The 25,517-nt window shown below is 40.4% G+C and overlaps 1 long non-coding RNA gene across 1 annotated transcript in view; it reads left to right on the top strand.

The window, feature by feature from the left end:
* The first annotated feature begins 8,862 nt into the window (after positions 1–8,862).
* Positions 8,863–25,517, top strand: part of LOC134345336 (uncharacterized) — a 72,588-nt gene continuing 55,933 nt past the window's right edge. Inside the window, exons 1-3 of the long non-coding RNA XR_010017659.1 lie at positions 8,863–8,923; positions 22,410–22,490; positions 22,805–22,952. This is a non-coding gene — a long non-coding RNA (uncharacterized LOC134345336). The remainder of the gene's footprint in view (positions 8,924–22,409; positions 22,491–22,804; positions 22,953–25,517) is intronic.

The raw sequence follows: 25,517 nt of genomic DNA, 5'->3' as shown, positions 1-25,517 counted from the left end.
TCACCTTAAAATAGTTTTGGACTCCCCTACCCATGGAAAAAGATAGTGACTGTCTTTCTTTTACAAGATTCTATGAGATCATCTCTCAATCTGCTTCACTCCAGGGAAAACGCTCCCAGCCTGACCAACCTGTCCTTGTAACTGAAGGCTTCCAGTACAGGAAGCATCCTTGTTAATCTTTTCTGCAACTTTTCTCACTGAATCACATCATTTTTCCTCTAGTGTGGGAACCAAAACTGCACACACTACTCCAAGTATGGTTAAATTCATGTCGTGTACAACTGTAACATAGCATCTCAACTCTTGTACTCAATGCCATGGCTGATGAAGGAAAGCATGCTGTATACAGTACCTTGGCTGTTTAAAGCATTGTGTAAAAAGAAGTTATCATCATTGCTATTCCCATAATGGTTGTTGTGATGCGTCTAGTGTGGTAGTGTAGGGAGTACCGCTTGTCGATCTCACTTTCAGCTTCCGCCACTGGCTCGCAGTCTTGCAAAAAGGAGAGCTGAATGGGTGAGTCTCTCCCTGCCAGTACACAGCCTCTTCATCAGCAAGCCTCATGCAGTGCCTCCACACTGGCAACACATGGAAACCAAACTCCTTTCAGACTTGGGCTGAACTACAGAGTATGGGGAGCAGGTCTGGCCCCTACAGACATAGCACACAAGCCGCCAGTGTGTAGACATGTCCTGGTGCTCGTGAACCAGATCCCCAGCTATGGGTAAATAGCCCCACTGCCTTGTGGGCAGCCTTGGGAGAGACGAATGCTACAAGAGTAAACATAGACAGCAAATCCAGAGTGAAGCCCCTAAGATCTTGTGTCTGATGTAGTCAAACAACTACAATAATGATGCAGACCTTACTTGCTCATTCTGCAATGCTCCTGTCTACCCCCACTATATCTATCCTTCTGTAGGACAGTTGTGGAGGACATAGTGGAGTGTATGAGGCTTAACATATGAGTAATGTATAAGGAGTGTTTGGTGGCTCTGGGCCTGTACTCACTGGACTGTAGAAGAATGAGGCTAACCTCATTGAAGCCTACTGATCATTGAAAAATATTCGACATAGAGTGGACATGGAGAGGATGTTTGATAAGGACCAGAGGGCACAGCGTCATAATAGAAGGACATCTTTTTAGAACAAGGATGAGGGGGAATTTCTTTACCCATAGCATTCTGGTCCTGTGGAATATCTTACCACAGCTGACTGAGGATGAAACCTTTATAATAACTGTGGCGGAGATGTCACTGTCTATTTTTACTGATTATGATCAGTTAGTCAAAAAGTCAAGGATTGATGGAGGTGTTGACTCTCAGGATCCAGAGTTTGGTCTACGTTAGGTTAATAGATTCTTGATTATTAAGGGCATTAAAGATTAAGGGGAGAAAGCAGAAGAATACTATTGGGAAGGGAAAATAATTCAGCCATGATTGAATGGTGGGGCAGTTAGCTGAAGAACCTAATTATGCTTCTACTTCTTTTGGTCTTATGGACATATCATCTTGGACTTCAGCAGCATGGCCTTGTGGATCAGCTTCCGTAAATATTACAAATATTGAGGGATTGATGCTTTGCTGATTATAAAAGCTGTAATTCATTTCTTAAAATTTAATTTCACTTAAATATAGATAAAATCATAATTGAAAGCTGAAAGAAGTTTTGGAAAACATAAAAAAAAATTGCTTTCTCATTTTCATCGCAATCCTTAATCCTACAATTTCTATTAAAAGCCTCATAATCTTGGACTGAAGCCAGATTTAATTGGTCTTTTTATTCCTGGCAGTTACTTTTCCTCAGTATTGATTGTATAGAATCACAACTCTGTTACTGTAGCAGACCCCATGGATTTAACCAGTGTGGAACTACACAACTTTCCAAACGTGATTGCCAGATAATAGGAAGTTCATGACTTGCTGCATTTCAATGGCGAAATGCTAGTGACTTTAATTGAGAGTTTTGACAATAGTCCCTGACATAAAATTGACCAGAAATGTTGGACTGTATGTTTTATCCCCGATGATTTTTATGTAAAGCATTGATGAGATTATACTGCCATTGAAAAATTAGGGAAAGAGTTAATTCTAAACTAATTGGGCATGGTCAATGCCGAATGCCCAATGGTATCGGCACAGGCCTGATTGTTGCCTAGTGTCTTTGTTGGCATGAGCTGCCTTGCTTTCTTAGCTGTGCCAATAGACATCAGACTCCTTTGCAGAAGCAATGTACTTTTGAATTTGATTCCTTGCAGCGTATCCAGAGGAAGCTTTTTCTTTTCACTTCCTGTCTTGATCCTTTTCTCATCCAGTTGCTCCCATGGTTAGGCTGAACTCCCAACAGGTCACAACTAGCAATGACAAAAAGAGACCTAGCCCTGCCTTCACTTCTCACGCTCGATTACAGGACTTGGGAAACATTCATGGTCTCGAATATCTTATAGCTAGCTCTCATTGTAGGCATTGACTTGATTGTGGAGACAAGGATGAAAGGGATAGTCACACTTTCCAAGACCTTAGCATATCATCTGATGTGGTGGAATGAATTTGGAAGATATAAGAGTCTATTTTCAATATGAATGTCAGGCAACTTTCCACATGCATAATGTTCACCACCATGAATATCTGCCTGTGCAAGGCAATGACACCTCAGTATAAATGTTAAAGGAGTGACCTCCTTTGTAATTCCTGTGCAGATCAAGTTTCCAATGTTAACATTAGCATAGATTTGTACTCAACCAGCTTTGGCATTGAGGAAGCCAATAAATCAGTATAGAGGCAAATCAACACTATCTGCCGCTCTTGTACAATGCAGGTGAAAATTATTTTCTTGATCCGAAGTCACCTTCTTAACCTGAGCTAAGAGGGTGCCAGAGAGAAGCTTCATCAAGTTTATCTGCAAGATTGCTTAAATTCCTCTCTTTAATGTATTTTCTTTCCTTTTCAATGTAGCTGGGGTTCTGCCAGAGTCCGTGATCTACAGCTGCACTTAGATTGTGGTTTTTCACATCAGTGGGGTTCCTGCTCCCAGAGCTTGCTGACCATAAGACAGACAGACTTTCAGACAGAGGGAGAGGGAGAGTTTGCTGCCAATTCTCAAGTCAGAGAAGCTTGAAATAAAGCGAAGCTGCAGAATGTAACATCAAATCAGCGAGCTCCCCTCTCATTGTGGATGGTGTGACACCTCTCTCTTCCTTATTCGTGAGAGGTAGAGAGAGAAAGAGAGAGAGAGAGAGAGAGAGAAAGAAAGAGAGAGAGAGAGAGAGAGAGAGAGAGAGAGAGAGAGAGAGAGAGAGAGAGAGAGAGAGCCTGTGGCACATCGAATTGCTGCGTTATAGACTAGTTTTTGATCAACCTAGTCTCTTTGGCGGGGGGTGGTGGTCTTTGCTATTGTTTGCTTGGTGAGTGGTTGGGGTGGGGGCGGCTGATGCTTCCTATTGGAACAAGTGGGGGGAGGGAGAGGAGGATGAGGGTTGATAATTGTGTGGGGGGAAGGGGGCTTTGGATCTTTCTGTTTCGTGGATGTCTGTAAAGATTAATAATTTCAGGTTGTATACTGTATACATTTTCACATATTAAATTGAACCATTTGAGCAGTGGGGGGTAAGCTGAATACAAACATCTGAGGATTACATGTCTAACAAAAATTGCAGGCATGGCAGATGGAAAATAGTATCATGGTTTTGTTGTAATACCATGCAGATGGTCGATGTTGAATATGAGTGATGCAAAAATATTGTGATTTTGTTTATAGAATGAATATTTTTAAGATATTCAGTCAGAAGGATTGTGAAAAGATACTGTATGTGTGATAAATGATCATAACAACTTTGCATTTAAAATTGCCGCTGGGCTGTTAACACAAACAATGTGGCAGCATTAGAAAATGATAGTGAAGTTGAAACTATAGCAACGGTATTTGAAATGATATCAATGAGCAAAGGAAACAGTAGATAAAAAACAAACAACTAGAAATCAAAAGAACAGCACAGTTATGAAAACCAAGAGAACTAAAGTGTAGCAAATGCTATCTGCACCATGTCACATTAATCTAACGTGAACTTTTCATTTTGGCCAACGACTAAATTTTGTTCAATATTTTCTTGCCATTTTTAATCCTTTTGTTGGAAAAAATGTTGAGACAGAAACTATAAAAAAAAACTGTTACTATGGTAAATCGTTAAACTTCACCCCTGCTACATTCCCAAATGCAGTATTTTAAGTTTGCTGATGACACCACTGTTGTTGGCTGTATCAAAGGTGGTGATGAGTTAGCATATAGGAGGAAGATTGAAAATCTGGTTAAGTGGTGCCACAACAACAATCTCTCACTGAATATTAACAAAAACTAAAGACAAACTTCTATAGGTGTACAGTGGAGTGTATCATAACTGGTCACTGCCTAATGTGGAAAGACCAATGCCCAGGAATGGAAAAGGCTGCAGAAAGTGGTAAATCCAGACTAGACCATCACAGGCAAAGCCATCCCCACCACTGAGCATTCTGTATTTACATGGAGTGCTGCCATAGGAAAGCAGCACACATCTTTGTTGATCCCCACCATCCAGGCCATGCTATCTTCTCACTATCTCACTACTACCATCGAGCAGAACTCTTAAATCCCACACCAGCAGGTTCAGAAACAGTTATTACCCTACAACCATCACGCTCCTGAACCGGTATGAATGACTTCACTCATAACAACTTTGAATTCATTCTACGGCCTACAGACTCATTTTCAAGGACTCTATAACTCAAGTTCACAACGTTTAGTTATTTTTTAATTTACACTATTTGTTTTCTTTTACATGTTAGTTGTTTGTTGGTCTTTGTTAATGTATAGCTTTTTCATAATTTCTATTTGTTTCTTTATTTTTTCTGTAAATGCCTGGAAGAATGTGGATCTCAGTGTCATATATGGTAACATAGTTTGATAATACATTTATTTTGAAATACTTTGAACTTTGAACCAGCAGTATTGCTAAAATTCTGAAGGCTTTTTTTTCTTTTTTGAGAAATTCTGGGAGCGCGAAGAAGAGTTTAAAAGATGGAAGTTAGGTGGGAGCAGTTCCAAGTAACCTTGTTTTTGAATTTTAATGAAAAGCTGGTGCAAGAAATTGTACTGATTTGCTAAGGGCTTTAAGCACATTTTTCTTGCTTTAAAAATTTAAGTCCTTATTGTTACCAGGTTTCCCCCGCCATCCGAAGGTAGAGTTTTCCTGTGAAACGGTTCGTAAGCCGGAATGTCGTAAAGCGAAGAAGCAATTACCATTTATTTATATGGGAAAAATTTGTGAGCGTTCGCAGACCTAAAAATAACTTACCAAATCATGCCAAATAATACATAAAACCTAAAATAACAGTAACATATAGTAAAAGCAGGAATGATATGATAAATACACAGCCTATATAAAGTAGAAATACTTCTCTACAATCATTGCCGCATTGTTCTCTGTAGCAAAAATCTCACGCAAGCGCTCTGGGCAAAAACACTGTCTCCAGTAACCTTTAAACTATGAAGCTGCCAAATCATACCAAATAACGCATAAAAATACACAGCCTATAAAAAGTAGAAATAATATATGTACAGTGTAGTATCGCTTACCGGAATCGGGAAGACAGTGCCGAGCACACTGATGATGTTAGGCTGAGTCGTCGGAGATTGGGGTGGTACAGTGGACCCCACCCTCCAGGCCGCCGACCGATATTGATCTGTGAAGAATGCAGCGGTACAGCGGTGGCCGGGATGCACCCAGCACATCTTTATGAAAAAAGTCGTAATAAACAAGCTAATTAATTAGGTGCCGCCCGGCATGTAAATATCAGCCCAGATCAGAGGCGATTGCCGATTGCGTCATCTCTGATCTGGGCTGACGTTTATGTGCCGGACGGCACCTATTAGCTTGGTCATTTCAGCATTTTTTTCTTAAAGATGTATTGGGTGTGTCCCGGGCCACGGCTGCATTCTCCACGGCAATGTATTGGTCCGCAGCCCGGGGGTTGGGGTGGTGGGACACTGGGCTGTCATCTCATCGTCGTATGTTTCCATCAGGATAGGTAGGTCATCTTCTTCTATGTCTGCCTGCCTCGATGTTGAAGGTCGGGGTTTGTCATCTGCTGTGGCTGATGTGGAAGGCTTGAAAAAGACGGAATGCTTGACTGTTTAGCCTCGTGCATTTTTCTATCATACAGTTCTTTGTAAGCACTCAAACCATCTTGCAAATATGCCCTAAACCGACATACCCTTTCAAAATTAAAGATGTACTTTATCATTGCAGTGAAAATCTCACGCAGTTGCTTTACGTTCAGTTCCTGGACGACTTCACTTTTGGTCCGTTCGCTACTGCATTCGGTTTCGATTGTTATCATTTCCTCTTCCAACTGCATCAGCTCTTCATCTCTCAGTTCTTGGTCATGGAATGCCAAAACCTCTTCAACATCATCTTTAGGAAGAGGTACATCGACTGTACCTCTTCCTAGAGATGCTGCCTGGCCTGCTGCGTTCACCAGCAACTTTGATGTGTGTTGCTGGAATTACCAGAACTCCTCGTGTTGCAGATTTCCTCGTGTCAACATCATCTTCGTCAACTTCCACAAGCCAAACTCACTTTGTCCTTGCTTCGTTCACCACGATCGAAACACTTAATTATGTCTAGTGTTACGCTAAGTGTAACACCCTTACGAGCTCTTTTAGGCTTTTCCAATACCTTAGAACTCATCTTGCTAATGGCTGCTCACAGGCACGTGTTTAAGCAATGCCGGCTAGAATGCAGATCCGAATCCGGGGGAGGAGCGGCTGCTGGGGGTGCGCACTGCCTTTTATCATGCGCTGCCTTTTTTCGTAACAGTGAAAACACCTTCTGTTAGCGAAAACAGGTAACTAATGTCAGTCTTTCGTAACAGTGAGTTTTCGTAAAGCGGATGTTCGAAAAGCCGGGGACACCTGTATTTATCATATCAAACATAGAGTAGTGCAGCACAGTGCAGTCCCTTCAGCCCATGATATTGTGTTGATATTTTAACCTATTGTAAGGTCAATCTAACCCTTCTCTGCCACACAGCCCTCCCTTTTTCTATCATCCATGTGCCTAAGAGTGTGTTAAAAGTACCGAATGCATCTGCCTCTACTACCACACCTAGCAGGCCATTCAACGCAGCCACCACTCTCTGTGTGAACAAAAAATCTCTACAACTCTTCTATAATTTCTTGCATCCCCTTAAAATTCGGAGGGTGGAGCTTAGTCAAGATGGTGCTAAGTGGCGACTCCTTTGTTTGCATCTTCGGAAAGAGCTGCGTTTCCATCTTTAATATCTCTATTTTTCCCTTTCAGTGTTCTTTTGGAGACCCTGACCTGGAGTTACATGCTAACTTTGGTTCTTTGTGGGAATCGGACCTGCTCATGGGGTTTCATGACTGGTCGGTTCAGACATCCTACCCTGCAAAAACTAATTTCAGGGAGGAGGACCACCACGTCCACCCCCCACAACCCCATATCCCGCCCCCCCCTCCCCCAGTCAACCTCCAAGGGTGTACGTGTACAGGACATTTGATTATGAAAGAACACAACAACTTATTTGATCACATATTGAAACTATTTACACACACATATATATTCCTTGTTGAGTATTTTGTTGGCAATCTCAATGCTAATAGCTAAGTGCTAATGCAAATAGCTTTTCTATTTCTTTTGCAAACTTTCCTTGTACTGTGATGTGGCTTGCTTGGCAGATTTGAGCATTTTTCTGGATGTCTCAACCTCATAGCAGTCTGTGTCAATGAATTTGTTAATTTTGCAAGACATCAGATTCACAAGTGATTTGGGAGGCAGCTGACTTCTGCATTCTGACTTAACATGACGCACCATGCTGAAAGCCCTTTCTACATCACAATTAGAATTTGGCAACACCAAAAGCAGCTCCATCAACTGGCAGAGCTCTTTGAATCTCAACTGTCCTGTGCTTATATTATATTATATTTATTATATAATCATGGACTCATTTTTTATTCTATTACAACTTTAAGCAAGTCTATAGGGAGTTTGGCCTCATCACGTAAGACATCAATAGAGTAGCTCCTTAGCAGCTAGTCAGCTAGTTTAAATAACATTAGCTATGCTAATAAACGAATGACACCTGTTAAACTCAGCTCAACATGTCTTTCACAATCATTTAACCCACCATGGGCAAACAGTGCAGTGAGCAACACTGTCATTATTTTTGACCCCTATCAGACAGGGGTACACTTTAGTGTGGTCTGGGGTGAAGTACATTTTGTATTTTCTTTTTTTGGAACACTCTGCCATGGCGCTGCAGGACACTAAACTGAACTGATGGACAATGAAAGAGAGAGAGAGGTCGATTGTGAAGCCCACCCACAGAGAAAACTACTTAGCACAAAGAGAGACCAATCAGGATGCTCTCTCTCTCACTCTCTCGCTATGTCTGTCACTCACTCTCTCTCTGCCTCTCTCTCTCTCTCTATCTCCCTCTCACTTGCTCACTCTCAAAGAATCAATTTCCAGGATATTGTACATAACTTGCGGGCGTCAGGGAGCCGCTATCAATATGCAGGAGACTCCTGGAACTTCTGGGAGAGGTGGGGCGTCTGCCATTTTTCTGACATGCCAAGTGTACTGTCTCAGAGATACGTTTCATTGAGATGTTTATTTTATATGTTTTGTCATAAATTCATGATTATTTTATCACCTTAAAATATTTTATGTAAGGTTTTATTTAATGTAGAGTGTAACAGGTCAAATGACCAGAGATTAATGGATCACATGACCAGAGTTTAATGGGTCACATGACCAGCATTTAATAAAAGCATGACTGTGGTATTATGGGTCAGAACCAACATGGAAGCAGAGAAAGACATATGACCCTAAAATAACCTCATTCTGCACGTGGTCCAAGAGGCGCACATGGTAATTTTTAAAAAAATTTGTTTTATATAATGTTGTTGATGTGCCTTTACATGGACAGTGTGATACATTTTCAGTGAGGTTATTTGATTTCAGCACACTTCTGTTGTTGGGCCTGTTTATTGTTGGACACTAGCTAGAGAGACTTTAAAAGACTAAGAGATGTATGTACTTTTTATGTCCTTTATTTCCTGGTAGTTTTCACCATGTCTACTGAAGAAAGAGAGAGAGAGAGAAATAAAAATAAATCTTCAAGGACATCTGCATGTTGCGTGGCCATTATTTCACTGGACCGGTGCAGTTACAGTGAAAATGCAAGTACAGCGATAGCCTCCTCCGTCTCCATTTTGGCCTGCTTTGCAGTAAAAAGAGCAGAGTGTGCTGTACAGTTTGCTGCAAAGCAGGCCAAAATGGAGATGGGGGAGGCTATCGCTGTATAAAGGCAAGAACTTAAAAGACTGGAAAATCAGAGAGATCTTCAAGTAATAGCTGCAAAGCTTAAGGCTTACTCTGAAGTTAACTCAGGTGAGGCCTTGGAGGAAAGTAGAACAGCAAGCAGTGAGTCAGCTAGTTGTTCTCCAATATCTTATAAAGAAATTAAAGGGGGGAAAACATGTAAGAACTATAACAATGAACAAACAAACGGTACTAACAATGAAGCATCGTTAGTACAAGCCCTACATTACACAATGGTTCTCACCAGACTCCCTCCACCTGAGCCCTCAGTCTTCTCAGGGGACCCACTTAGGTTCTTAGAGTGGAGCACAAGTTTTAAGGCATTGATAGAACGGCGATGTACAAATCCAGCTGACAGGTTGTTCTACCTACAAAAATACATCAGTGGTGAGGGACGATCTGTATTGGAAGGAAGCTTCTACAGAAAGGATGATGAAGCCTACGACCAGGCATGGGAGGCTTTGAATGGCCACCCCTTTGTAATCCAGTGCGCATTTAGAGAAAAACTGAATAACTGGCCAAAGATTGGCTCAAGGGAGTCAGTTAAACTGAGACAATTCAGTGATTTTCTGACAGCCTGTCGCAATGCCATACCATATATCAAAGGGCGTCAGGTGTTAAATGACTGCGAAGAGAATCAAAAGATACTCCAAAAACTCCCTGATTGAGTGACCTCTCGCTGGAATCGTCATGTCACAAAGCAGTTGAGACAAACGGAGGAATTCCCTGATTTCAAGGAGTCTGCTGATTTTGTAGCACAAGAAGCAGAAATCACATGCAATCCTATAACATCTTTTCATGCCTTGAAGCCCACTGAAGAAAAGTCATCTGAGACGTGATGCACACAAAAGCTAACGCGTTCATCACAATTGTGAAAGTGTCGGATAAATCAAGTACAATGATGGAAACTTACAGTACCGTGAAGAACAGCTTAAAGGATTCAAACAGATCAGAGAAGGTAAACACTTCATTTTCCTCTTCAAACTCGGTCATGTGCATGTGCTGTCGAGAAATCCACTCCATCCACAAATGCCAGGAGCTCGCCAAGAAGCCCATGGAGGACAAGAGAAGGTTCATATTGGACAATAACCTGTGCTTTGGCTGTCTTAGGAGAGGACACTATTCAAAGGACTGTAAGAGCAAAGCTACTGTGGCATATGTAAGAAACATCATCCAACACCACTTCATGAAGACTGTCCTTCTGCTGCAGCAGACACATCTTCTCATGTTATGCAAGAGGAAGAAAACACATCTTCCCTTTCTTGCTGTGTGGAGAGAGGTGATGGTGGGAACACATCCATGATAGTGCCTGTATGGATTTCTTCAATCACCACCCCTAAAACAGAGACCTTCGTGTATGCCCTACTGGATACACAGAGCAGCAATACTTTTGTAGACCAAGAGGTATGTGAGAAAATGAGGGTAGGATTAGAGCCAGTCAAGTTAAAGCTTATCATTATGATGGGAAAAGATTCCATTGTTCAGAGTGGAAAATTAGATTATGAGGACACGCAGTCCTCTTTTATTGTCATTTAATAATGCATGCATTAAGAAATGATACAATGTTTCTCCAGAATGATATCACAGAAACACATGACAAACCGACTGAAAAACTGACAAAAACCACATAATTATAACATATAGTTACAACAGTGCAAAGCAACACCGTAATTTGATAAAGAACAGACCATGGGCAAGGTAAAATGTCTCAAAGTCCCTCGAAAGTCCCATCATCTCACGCAGGTGGTGAACCTCCAGTGCCGCAAACTTGCTGATGCAGCATCCTGGAAGCATCCGATCACAGTCCGACTCCGAGTCCGTCCGAAAATTCCGAGCCTCTGACCTGCTCTCCGACACCAAGCATTGAGCACCATCTCTGCCGAGCGCTTCGACCCTGGCCCCGGCAACAGGCAATAGGCAAAGCCGAGGATTTAGGAGATTCTCGATCGCACAGTAGCAGCGGCAGCGAAGCGGGCATTTCAGAAGTTTCTCCAGTTAGTGGGCTTAGAGTTAGAGGGTTTTCCATGCAAAGTTTTATCAACTTGCCACCTGCCTATACCAGAGATTTCATCCCACTCGAACATTCCCACATTCCTACCCCTGAAACGGCCAAGAGGTGGAAACATCTGAATAGAATAGCACAGGAAATACCAGAGCTGATGGATTGTGAGGTTGGACTCCTACGACTGCGCGAGAGTGTTGGCACCACGGCATGTCATCACAAGAGGTGACGATGAGCCGTATGCCATCAGGACTGACCTGGGCTGGAGCATCGTCGGCAGCTCACCACGGGTCGCAAAGTCAACAGAAGTGACAGGTCCGTGCTGTCGTGTATCTGTCAAGGAGTTTCCACCATTGGCACCAGCCACTGTCATTAGAGCCCTTGAATAAGCCTTCAGAGATACAAACCCTGGGGAATAGAGCATATCACAAGTTGACCACAAGTCCCAGGTCAATGAGCCACAGTCTTCGGAATTGCAAGCCCTGGAGAACACGCTTACAGTCGAGAAAGGAGAGGTTTACAACCTGGGGCAAGTAAGACACTTACTGCCTGAGAAGCTTCAACAGTTAGAGTTTTGTCTCAGAGTGGAGACTCATGAAAAAAGTGAAATAATTACACAGCTTGAGCAGGAAACAAAAGCTTGCCAGCAAGAGACCATAAACTTGAATGAAAAAGGCAAAATTTTAGAGGATGACAAATCGCTCCTCCAGGAAGCACTTGAAGATGTCCAGGAAATGTCAGACAAAGTCAAAAATGAGAGAGAGTACCTGGACGCAGAATTACTAAAAATTATCGAAAAGATTGATCAATTAACTGAAGCACTAAAGACACTTTGTATGCAGAATAATTCACTTGTCAATGAATTAGATGGCTTCAGAGAAGAGAAATGTCATTTGATCAAAGAAAGAGAAGCCCAGGAAGTAAAATTGGTAAAAGAGTTTGAGGAGTGGCTCCAGTCTGCTTAGAGGGGTAAGACCACATCCAAGGGTGAAACTAAGGAATTGCAAGAATTGTTAAAAGAGAAGCAACAGGAAATAATTCAGTTGCAGAAGAACAGTATAAATGATCCCAAAGGCCTAGAGCCACTTAACCCAAACCATTTACTTACCATGAAATCCTCTGTCCCTCTGCCTCCACCAGGAAAATTTATGGCAGAAGATCTGTATGCCAGGAAAAGGAGGTGGCGCAGAGTGCAATATCTGACAGAGCAATTCTGGAGTAGATAGAAGAAGGAATATCTAGCAAAAAGCACCTTCAAACAGCGCTGGTACTCTTCAAGACGAAATGTGAAGATTGGAGATATAGTCATTGTAAAAGAGGAAGGGATTGCTCGTAGTGAATGGAGACTTGGAAGAGTGCTTGATGTTTATGAAGATGAAGTTGGACTGGTGCGAAGAGCCACAATACAATTAGGAAATAAAAGGCTAGGAAAAGAGGGTCAACGACTCATTAATCCATCCATTCTTGAATGTCCTATTCATAAATTAGTTATCCCGGAAGAAAACAACTAAAATGTGTTTCAATGGAACTGATTTCTAAACACCTACCTGTATGGAGAGTTTAAAGTATCAGTCTTGATCTTAGAGTTTGTTACAAATACCAATTATTTGGTTCTGGAAGTTACTAGATTTATTCAAATATTTGTATAAAGGTTATCATAAATCATAGTAATTTGGCGGGAGTGTAATTGTCTCAGAGACATGTTTCATTGAGATGTTTATTTTATACGTTTTTGTCATAAATTCATGATTATTTTATCACCTTAAAATATTTTATGTAAGGTTTTATTTAATGTAGAGTGTAACAGGTCACATGACCAGAGTTTAATAAAAGCATGACTGTGGTATTATGGGTTAGAACCAACATGGAAGCAGAGAAAGACACATGGCCCTAAAATAACCTCATTCAGCATGTGGTCCAAGAGGCGCACAAGGTAATTGTTTTTCTTAATTTGTTTTATATAATGTTGTTGATGTGTCTTTATATGAACAGTGTGATACATTTTAGTTATTTATTTGATTTCAGCACACTTCTGTTGTGCTGACATGTTAGGCCTGTTTATCAGTGGACACTAGCTTGAGAGATGTTAGAAGACTGAGAGATGTATTTTTCAAACTTTTTATGTCCTTTATTTTCTTGTAGTTATCACAGTGTCTACTGAAGAAAGAGAGAGAGAAATAAAAATAAATCTTCAATGACATCTGTATGTTACATGGCCATTATTTCATTGGACCGGTGCAGTTACACCTAGGGTGCGGTCTAAGAGTTTGGCTGGCCTTTGGAGGCTTAGGATCTCGGCCCTCTCGAGATGGGCAGATCGAAGGTCGGTGTCGTGGGAGCCAGAAAATCTTTGGCTGTGTGCCCAGAGACCTGAGATCTTTCGGCACAGAGCTCGGAAAAAGCGATGCAACGGACTTTTAACATTGTAAACCAGCAAGTTTGTTATACCTTCCCGCTCGCTGTGAAAACGGAGACATCTCTTTCTCCCTCAGGGAGAGAGAGAAAACCTGTGGTGTGTCGAATACTGGGTGAATGTGTAGTCTTTGGAGTACTGCAAGACTGTGTCTTTGTGTTGCTTTTGCTGCACACTTGAGTGCTCAGTGGCAGGTGCCGATGCGTTTCTTTTGCTGTGGGGGAGGGAGCGGAGCTGGTGGGGATGATGGGGTTCTAACATTTAACTGTCATTCATTCTTTGGGGCACTGCTCTGTTTTCATGGATGATTGTGAAGAAAAAACATTTCAGGATGTATATTGTATACATTTCTCTGACGTTAAATGTACCTTTGAAACCTTTGAAATTACGCTCCTCATATCAGCCTTTTCTGCCCTAGGAAAAAGTGTCTTGCTATCCACTCGATCTATGCCTCTTATCAACCTATGTAACTCTGTTAAGCTGCCTCTCAATGTCTTTCCCTCCAAAGAGAAAAGCCACAGTTCACTCAAACTATCCTCAGAAGAAAAGCTCTCGAATGCTGCAAAATCTCCTCTGCACCCTCTCCAAAGCGTAAACGTCCTTCCTATAATGAGGCGACCAGAATTAAACACAATATTCCAAGTGTAGTCTATAGAGCTGCAACATTTCAGCTTATTTAGAGATACACCATTGAACAAGCTGCACCAACCAGCAACCCACTATTTAACCATAGCCTAATCGCGGGACAATCTATGATGACCAATTAACCTACCAATCATTATATCTTTGAAATGTGGAAGGAAACGAGAGAACTCAGAGGAAACCCATGCATTTAGACGGAGGATGTAGAAACTCCTTACCGATGGCTCAGGAACTGAACTCCCATGTCCTGAGCTGTGATAAAATTGTGCTACTGTTACACTACCGTGGTACCCAAGCATCTTAACAACACCATCACATTGTGCAAATACGTTAAATTGTTCTTAATCTGCTGTGGGTTAACTTACAAACTCTTCATTACTCAGTTAGCACCAGCCTTAGCTGGATGTGTTTGAAAAGAAAGAGGTTTTTTTTTGAAGTATAAGATTTCAGTGAATTGAATATAACACCCAATATTACTAAACTTCAGTTTTCACAGTTTGATTAGATGTTCACACCAGTTTCATGTCTACATCACTGCTTTATGCTTGTTTGACATATATGGAACTTCGAATGACATTATTGGAATAGTGAACCTGTAACCTCCTGTTCACAAATCATAATCAGATTAAATAATTGATGTTAGGGTATCCTCCATCTGTAACATTTTTGACCCTGATGGTGGTTTCAAAAGATATACTATACAATCCTGAACGTATGCATGCAAATTGTTTCAATCTGTTTAGGACAGGTATAGGTTTTAAAGTAAATGAGGAATTTTAAACATCATTTACTGTCCCTGCTTTTGGGAAGAATGCACCCAAGTTGATGTTCATTGTTCAGTAAATGTACTTCTGTCAATTTTATTTTTCTATCTGAAGAAAATCTGATAGAAAATCAGATCAAAATCTTAAGATTTTTCTATCTTCAGATTTGATCTTTAAATTGAAAAGGAATGAGTAAATTAACATCTCAAGTCAAGTTCAGTTTATTGTCATTCAATTGTACATATGTATACCTAAATGAAACAAAATTCTTCCAGAGCAAGGCATACAGCACAGTATGTATAACTCACACACATAACATATAAAGTAATATTACCACAAATAAATTAACAAATAATAAGGTGTGTATCTGTTACAAATTTAAAAAGTAAACAGTATAATCCTACTGGCACTTCATAAGTGATGAGACTTGGGTGGTGGTAGGGATTTCAGTAAGCTTTACAGCCTGGGAGAAGAAGCTGTTTCTCATCCTACAGTTCTTGTACATCCTGCCTGCTGGTAAGGGTCTAAATGATGGGTGGATGGGAGGGAGGGATCATTGACAATGCTAAGTGCCCCACACCCCCAGCGTTCTAGATAAATATCTCTAATGGGTGGAAGGGAGATCCTAAAGATCCTTTCAGCTTTCCTCACAATTCTCTGTAGAGCTTGCGGTCAGATTCCTTGCAATTCTCAGACCAGACAGTTATGCAGCTGGTTAGGGCACTCTTAATGGTGCTTCTGGAAACATTGGTTAAAATGAGAGATGGGAGGGAGCCTCACTCACTTCAATTTCCTCAGGAAGTAGAGATGCTGCTGTGCTTTCTTGACCAAAGAGCTGGTGTTGAGGGACCAGATTATCCATTGTGTGTACTCCAAGAACCTATGTGCTCCTAACTCTTTCCATGGAAGAGCCATATATGTGCAGTAAGGAGTGGTCAGCCTGCACCTTCTGAAAGTACACTATCATCTCTTTGTTCTTTTTCACACTGAGATTCAAGCTGCTGTGCTTGAACCATTCTACTAGCTGCTGTACCTCCCTTCTGTAAGCTGCTTTGTCATCGTCGATGAGGCCAAGCACTGTTGTATCATCATCGAACTTGATGATTCGGCTTGAACTAGGCCTAGCAATGTAGTTATGTGTCAGCATCGTGAACAGCAGCAGGCTGAGCATGCATCCCTAGGAAGCACCTGTGCTCACAGTGATGGAGCTAGAGCTGCTTCTGCCAACACAGACTCACCGTGGCCTTTCTGTCAAGAAGACGGCATCGAGTTACAGAAAGAGATGTTGTGCCCCAGTGAGGACAGTTTAACCATCAGATTCTAAGGGATGATTATAAAAAGCTGAAGTCAATAACCAGCATCCTGGCATACGAGGCACCATTTTTCCAGGTGGGACAGGACGGAGTGGAGTGCAGAGACCATGGTATCATTGGTGGACCGGCTTGAGCGATAAGCGTACTGGAAAGGGTCCAATGTAGTAGGAAGATGGGATTTAATATGATCCATAACCAGCCACTCAGCACTTCATTGTTGTTGAGTTCAGTGTCACTGGATGGTAGTTGTTGAGGCAGGTTACTGTCACCCTCGTGGGCACCGGGATGATGGTAGCCACCTAGAAGCCTGAGGGAACAGAGGACTGTTCCGCAGAGATGCTGAAAATGTCTGTTAGAACCTTGATTAACTCAGCTGCACAGTTGCTTCAGCACCTGACCAGGTATGTTATCAGGCCCCACAGCTTTCCTTCACATGCAGCGAGACAGAGCATTTGCTCCTCAATGGGGTAGGGGATGGGGGGGGGGGGTGAAGGAATGCCTTCCTCGCCAGTACATCATTCTGTACATCAAACTGAACATAAAAGACATTCAGCCCATCAGAAAGAGAAACGTCACTGCCATTGACACCCAAGATGGACTTGTTCTATACTAAATGTCCTGCCACATGCGCCTCATGTTCTGGTGTCGCACCTCAGCTTCTGGTTTGCCCTCACATGCTGTAGATGTGTTTAGTAATAGTGACATCCTCAATTCACTTCTCTCTGTAGGTGATGGCTGCAAGTAGCTGCCTTCCTGAAGATGTTCCATTCCGTGTTTTCAACGGGTGCTCCTTCTGGCCTGGTCTTTATCTCCCTTTGAACCGGTTTAATTCAAATAATCATTAGCAACAAAAAGTAGACTTTCACTTTTTAGTTTCAATTTTCACTGTCCTAAATTAAATTTTAGGTGGAACAATATGTTCCTTTCTTAAATTTATTCTTTTGTCCGGGTGCTGAATCAGGGAGTGAACAGGTAGAGTCGATATTCAGACAGACAGAGTACAGATACGAATGCTGGAAAGGCTCAGGAAAACTCACTAGCACAATCTGGCAACAAACAGGTGAAAACACAGGACTGAAATACACGGAGCAATAAACAGAGAGGCAGATGATAGGTGGAGCACAATAAGACACAGGTGGCAGAAATACAGGTAATAATGAGAAGCAGATGAGAGACAGAGTACTCTGTAATACAGGGGCTGGAGTACATGGCAATACAAAACCACAGGCTGACAGCTAGGTGGAAACACAAAAAAGAGACCGAGTTCAACTGGAGGTACTGATATCTTTGCAGTTTCTATTTTCTATTATAGGTTTTAATTGGAGTTTTAATTGAATCACATCTAAGTTTGCGTGGGTACCAAAACTGTTCATTTGTTTCCTGGAGAAACTTTGATAAAGACAATAGACCTACACAGTACCATTAACACCTGTTTTAAAAGGTTAAAATCATCACTTCAATGTTTCAACAAGGCACATTGTGCAAGGCAATACCACCTCCAGCTGTATGCTATTGTACTCCACTGACGGTACCATAGAGCATGTATTTAGAGCAGCATCATAGATAAACCAGCTTGTTTAACTGGAGTGTTTGGCACTTTTCCAGTGATTCCTGTTCAAGTGATGATTGTGAAGTTTTTCCTGAGATTGAAGGCATTATATTCTTTGCTCTATATAAGGTAGGTTATGATGCAATTTCCAAACAAATAGCAGAAATTAAAAATAAGCATTCTGGAATATATAATACTTAAAAGTACTTGAAATACTTTTTGTATTTGGTATTTGAGAACAGCTTCTTTCCAACTGTGATAAGACTGCTGAATGGATCCTGACCTGGATCTGGGCCATACCCTCCAAATATCCAGACCTGCCTCTGGTTTTTTTTGCACTACCTTACTTACCATTTTTCTATGTTCTATTTATGATTTATAATTTAAATTTTTAATATTTACTATTGATTTGTAATCCAGGGAGCGGGAAGCGCAGAATCAAATATCGCTGTGATGATTGTACATTCTAGTATCAATTGTTTGGTGACAATAAAGTATAAATACCTTCTATGGATCTGAATCTGTGAAATAGGAACCAAAAGAAAATGAGCATTTGAAATCTATAAAGATGAGTAAACAATTGACGTTTCCGACCGGGACCCTTCACTATGTTGCTAGAGATTTCCAGCCACTGCGGAATCTCTTACATTTGAAATCATTGTTTCGTCTTTAGGCACCTGAAGTGATGTCCCCTCATATTAGCCATGTTCAACAGGAAAATGAAAAGAAATACAAAAGGTGCATCAAGGAGTGAATAAAGCAATGAATTTGGATATAGCACAATCATTCCTAACTCTACTAACCTTGCAAAGTCCCTACCACATATAAGCAAAAGTTTTGATCTATTCAAATTCATAGCCCATTACCTTACAAAAAATGTCCCAGAACCTTGCTTCCTAATCTCTGAGTGACTCACATCATGCTGCCAGGACGGTCCCACCACTGTGGAAGGAGTCACTGTGGGAGTGCAGGCAGTGACTCCAGATATCTTGAGATCTCATGGCAATGAACCAGAGGGCAAGGAAGCTTTTTTCCTGATGAATTGTGAGCTAACAAATTAGTGTGACTGCTACATTAGGTCTTCAGCAGGCAGTGAACTTAACTATATGAAGTTTAAGCTTACTTGATGTCACCCTCACTAACCTATCTGGTTGTTGCAGATACATCTGTCCATTGTTTGGAGTGATCGCTATGCTGTCCTTGTGGAGACAAAAATAAGACTTACTTACGTTGACTATGCACTGCTTGTTCTATGGCATAATAACAATTCCCAGTACTCAATAAGTCTGGTGGCCTGCACTGGGGAGGTGCTGTGGATCGTTAGCAGTGACAGAAATGTATTCCAACAGAAATGTTTCCTTGACCATTTGAACAAAGCCAAGGAATCAGTCGTAACACATTAGCAAGTGCCTCAGGCATACTTATTTAAAAAAACTCCAGCCTGGAAAACCTACAAGATATTAAAGTAGGCAAGAAACACATCTCAGCAATCCATCAACAAACTAGATGGCATGAACATTGACCTCATACTTCCGCTAAAGCCCCACTTCTCCCCCGTACCCCATCTGTTAGTTATTTATATACACACATTCTTTTTCTGTCTCTTCTTTTTCTCCCTCTGACTATACCCCTTGCCCATCCTCTGGGTTTTTCCCCCTCTCCCCCTTTTCTTTCTCCCTGGGCCTCCTGTCCCATGATCCTCTCATATCCCTTTTGCCAATCACCTGTCCAGCTCTTGGCTCCATCCCTCCCCCTCCTGTCTTCTCCTATCATTTCGGATCTCCCCTCCCCCTCCCACTTTCAAATCTCTTACCAGCTCTTCTTTCAGTTAGTCCTGACAAAGGGTCTCAGCCCGAAACGTCGACTGTGCCTCTTCCTAGAGATGCTGCCTGGTCTGCTGTGTTCACCAGCAACTTTTATGTATGTTGCATGAAATTCCAGCATCTGCAGATTTCCTCGTGTTTGCGTTAACAAACCTCACAGCTTTGTCATCATGCCACACCATTTCCCAAGTAGTAGGGGAAAATTATACAACTCGAGGAAGAGGAGAAGGGGACACTGAGAAAACTTCAATCTTTTATGGTGGTAAAGTCTAGCACATGAGATCTAAAGACAAAGTCAAGGGATATAGCTGAATCATTCAGAGTGCTATTCTACCAGAAACAGCAAGTATATGACCCATTTCAGTTTCCACCTGGGATTACCATGATTATAGACTGAAGTCTTGCAATAACTTTATTCCTTTCACATGGAATGTCTCAGTGCTGCCCAAACAGTTGATATTGTGATCAGCAAAATAATGGAAGCTCTCCCTGACAGTGTTATTGATTGGTGCTTGCTCATTAATATAAGACCTAAGCTGAAGATGCAAATTCTTTTCAGGGCCAGTAAGTCTATGTTAAATACTATGATAAAATTCAACTCAGTTCCTCAAGATATTAGAAAAATCTGTAACTTTGTAACAGCAATGGTCAGACTAACATAAATTACCCATCACTAATTCCCCTGCATGACAGGAGAAACTGTTGAAAATTGTGCCATTTTAATCTGCGAAGTTTCTGTTTTTCATCGTCTGCCATTATTTCAGGCAGATTTTTGGAAGTACAGAGTAGCTGATAAGCAGGGTAAATAGCTCTGAATATCCACTCGAATTCTGTGGACTTTGTGATAGCTTGATCTAAAGTAACCCCTCATTAATATTGCAGCCCTAGTTTAGTTTTGCAACATAATAACAAAACTGTGAGATGAATAAAGATCAAAATCTGGTGTACGTAGGAAGCAGTGTTCATAGAAATACAAAAATTATGCGTTCCATTATTTTAGACAGTATATATCAATCCTACTGCTTACTGAAAGAAGCACTGGAGTCGAAAGAAAGATTGGTTTCAATGCTTCAGGGATAAACGAAGTACATTTTAGAAGTTTTAGATGCAGTGGTATTTGATTTTCTAATCACTTTAATTGTCAAGTAAATGTGCAGAAAGCCTGTTTAAATTTCAGATCTGTAAGTCACTGGCCAAAAGTCTCCTTGGTGAGATGTCTGTCATTGCTAATTTATGCTTGTACAAAATTAGATCTTCTCTATACCTGAACTCTTGCCACATGTGTAGAATTACATGCCTGGAATTTTGTATGTTTTTATAAATTAGCTTGTTTTGTACTGCACTACTCACATTATTCTGAAGATGAGTCCACTCTGTATTTTGATTTCTACCCTGAATCTGAGTAAAAGGATAATGTTGATCCTAAGCATAATACTTCAGTGCTATAGGGTTCAATTATCAATTTCCTTTATGATTTTTCTTTGCATAGCTCTACTAAAATAGGTAATATTGAGACTGCTGTGCTTAGCTATCATGAATAGAGCTGAACGTGGCATAATATGTAGTTATGATTTTATTAATACCTCTCCAGTCTCCTTCCTAGCGTGTCGCACCAGACAGTCAGGCATTCTTGTCTGGCGCATAGTGTCAGGATTGGTCTCCTTTCAGATTAACCGGGTCACGATATGAACGTTCCTGACTCGACCCTTGTTTTTTACGAGGCCAAGTGGCTAGCTCAATGCTCAACCTGGCACAGATGGAAAGCGTGCTCGGGGGGTGGCCCAATTTGGATTCGAACTCCGGAGCCTTCGCTCCAAAGTCCGGTGCTGATGTCACTGCGCCACCAGCCGGCCACCACCCTTCCAGTGTACTGTGCACAACCTATTCAAAGTAAATGTTATCAGAGGATTGGCATATAACAGCAAGATCTCTTATCATTTGCTTAGTAAGCTATCTAGAGGAAGAAGTGGCAAGAACAAGTCATTTTTCCTTTCAATAAGCTGATGTGGAGATCTTGCTGGATGGAAAGAAATTAGTTCTTGGTGCAGTTAAAAGTCAGTGTGCGGATAGAAATCAATGGTACCTCAATTATATTGAAGATAAGTGCAGTGGAACAAAATAATTGTTAATGTATAGGCAGTTATTAAGGTAACTACTATTCAGATATTCTGTCATCTGACCAAATTTGCTTTACAAAGCACTCTAATAGTATGAAACTGAAAACAGGAATACCCAATGATAGCACTCTGATAATAGTCAAGGTACTTCTAATACAGAATTATAGGTACTTTTAATGTGAGTATCCAATACTGCTATCGTGGCAATATTTTTTGAATTTCCTTTAATTATGAGAAAGAACAAAACACAAAATAATTATTTTGTCTCATATTTAATGTCCCTAATACAAAATAATATGGTATTTTCTGTATATTCCCAGATTAATATATCAGCAGTTTAGCACTGAGTACAGAATTTAGATGTCAACTATCCCCTCTGTAGACTAACTTCCTTTTTTTATCCTTTGTAGAAAAAGCTGTGGAAGCAAACCAGATGAATGACCATTCACTCCTGGTGAACAAATGGAGTCCAGCATTTCTACCCCATGGAAGTAAGCAGGGAAATTGGAGACTGGCTACAAAGTTGAAACCAATAAGGCTTCTCAGAAATGTTCTTGCTGCATTCTTGTGAAAAGGAATTTGGACTATTTCCAGTTTTAATAAGATAAAAGATAGATGTCTTGTTTATTATTTATTATAGTGCCTGCACTGTTTTGTGCACTTTATGCAGTCCTGGATAGGTCTGTAGACTAGTGTAGTTTTTGTGTTTTTTTTTCTTACTTAGTTCTGTGTAGTTTTAGTATTGTTTCATGTAGCACCATGGTCCTGGAAAACGTTGTCTCATTTTTACTATGTTCTGTATCAGCAGTTATGGTTGAAATGACAATAAAAAGTGACGACTTGAGGTGGTTGGAATATTACTTGGGGCTGGAATCGTCCCCTGCATTGTTTCGATGGCAGTGAGATATCCCAGATTGATTTCTGCTGATCCCAATATTCTATATTGGACTGTAGTGAGTATGTCTCATCTTCAATGATTGAGGTTTTAGACTAGCAATGTTCTTCATTGTTATTACTATTAGTCTAAATTATAATCTACATTCCTCTAATGTCATTGATATATATCTTTTTAAAATTGAATTGAACTTATTAGTGCAATTTTAATGCTCAAGTCAAAAATTTTGAAGCAAAAGAATGAACTAGTAGAGGAAACTGGCAGATAGAGTAGCATTGTTTGGGAAGGTTGCAGTGATAATGAATTGTTAATATTTTGAATAGAGAACCTGCATTAGAACTGGAAAATGTTTCCAAAAATTATAAAGTGTCTCCTTAAGTTCACTTTTTCCATAGAGAATGGGCAGTTATTTTCTTTAATCAATCTGATGTCATTTGTAATCTGTAAACATCAGCTGGCATTTTTCCTCTTAATGCCTGGACCATTCTATGTCCTACCCACAGCTGCATTATTTTGTACATCTGAGGCCTTGATTCTTTAAACAATAAGTCTAGCTTAGAAATAGCGACACACTCTAGTTTCTATTGCATCTTGCTTTGCATTGAAGTTTTTTTTTACTAAAAATCTAAAGCTGAAGATCTCAACCTTTAGCGATGTTCAGAGATTTGGGAAGAACTGTACTTGAATGTGAATATTTTCTGACTTGTTTAATTGGTGCTTCCTGGAATCTGCCAACCTATTCAAGTAAACTTTTCTACATCTCTACATTCTCAATTTTAGTCAATTTTGAGCTTATTGCAGCACAGTTATTTGGCATCAAACACTGCCCACAGGATTTGTGATGAATGATTGGTTAATGCAGCCTGAGGACTGACTTCAAATTTTTATACTCCACTTGCTTCAGTCAGCCAAGTGTGCTGAGAAGTAAGGTTCTTCATCACTTCTCATACATAGTTCTGCTTTTCAAATGTTGTAAATCACCTATACAGTTGGTTACTTAAACTTGGAATCCAGATTGATTTGACATTCTCTCATGTGCTCTGCAGGTTGATGCAGAACCGACTCCCCAGTTGCTTCCCTTCATGTTTGATTTCTGTCCATTTTTTTTTCTTTCTGTTGTTGTCAAAGCTAAACCAGAGCAAGTTGCAAAACAGTTCATTAGAGAGCGTCTGAAATAATTTCAAAACAATAATTGTTTTATAATTATTTCAATTCCTCATGTCAATTCATCATAATTATTCAACAATATCTGGCTTTTTAAAATTTAAATCCCATATTTCAACAATTTGACATCCTTACAAACCTAGTGATCCATCTTGTTTCAGTCTCCAGAATCAAATTGGATGGTTCCCTTTTGAAGTTGCAATTAGAAAGTTTCTCTTTCATGATGATGTTTTTTTTTATTTTGTGTCTGATCAGGGCCGATGATGATAGACTCTTTTAAACAGCACACACTGTGGAGCAGGCAGATTTTTATTGAAGCATCTCTTGTCATTTTAAGATTTAAGGTTGAAACTTCCATCCAAAAGTTCAAGACCATCAAGAAGAGTGTCAATATAAGTCAAAAAGTGTATGATTTAAATAGCAGGACAATACTAGGTTTCAAAGACTGGATTGGTATAGATTTGGCAGGGGAGGACAGAGGAGATATATCATTTTCCACTTCGTCATAATTTCCACTTCTATGCACTCTGCTGAGTGTTTCTATAACATGTATTTCAGGAAACATGACAGTATCCAAAGCTGAAAGCTTGATTCTGATGTTCTTGTTTGTTAGTTTAGCGATATTTAATTGTTTTTGCATAACTATTTAAACACTTTTAATGATCCATTCTGACTTTCAAACATTAAAAGACTACTGAAGAGTGTTTATCATTTTTCACCAGGGCTCCAACCCTCAACCTTCCTGTTTCTGCAGAATGTCTGAAAAGTAAATAGCCCTCAATTACTTTTCCTAATATCTACAAAATTGGAAAATAACAGTAAATAATTAGATCTGAAATCGAATTCCCTTGGAGAACTGTCTTCAGTGAGAAAAATTACAGTGTACCATAGCCAATGTAATATCAACACTCTCATTGTCTCTTTAGTCCCTGGGCCTCAATTTTATGCACAAGTCATTTACAAAATACCTTTAAAATATCTCTATTAGTCCAGATGCATATTAACCATGATTGTTTTTGTTAATTTAACAAAAACTTTTATTGTTAAGTGAGCAAATCTGTGCTAGTTTTCATTTATTCTGTACTGTTTGAAATGCCATCTGATTCCTACTTTTGAGAATGTGCATATTCTTCATAAGAAGCATACCCTTTTCTGAAGATTCACTATTGTTCATTTTACACTTCTGCCTACCAGCTATTAATTCCAATGCTCCTGGTTGGGCCAGGTTCATTGCAACTATCTGTAAGTTATTTCTTGGTGCAATATTTTGTTCCTTGTTGTCTTTGGCTAGCTGTTCTGAATCTGATGATGGAGTTCATGCTTTTTCTCCACTATGCTCTTCCACTGAGCCAACTCATTGCCCACTGGGCTGGGGAGGTCCTGTTAATGAAGTTTCTTCGTACATCTTTTCAAAAATCTTTACTTTGCCTACTTGCCTCCGCCCACAACACTTCCGATT

Source organism: Mobula hypostoma, chromosome 4 (genome assembly GCF_963921235.1).
Source record: "Mobula hypostoma chromosome 4, sMobHyp1.1, whole genome shotgun sequence".
Classification (NCBI taxonomy): domain Eukaryota; kingdom Metazoa; phylum Chordata; class Chondrichthyes; order Myliobatiformes; family Myliobatidae; genus Mobula; species Mobula hypostoma.
The sequence above is the reverse complement of the archived record's forward strand: the minus strand, read 5'-3'. Positions and strand labels throughout refer to the sequence as shown.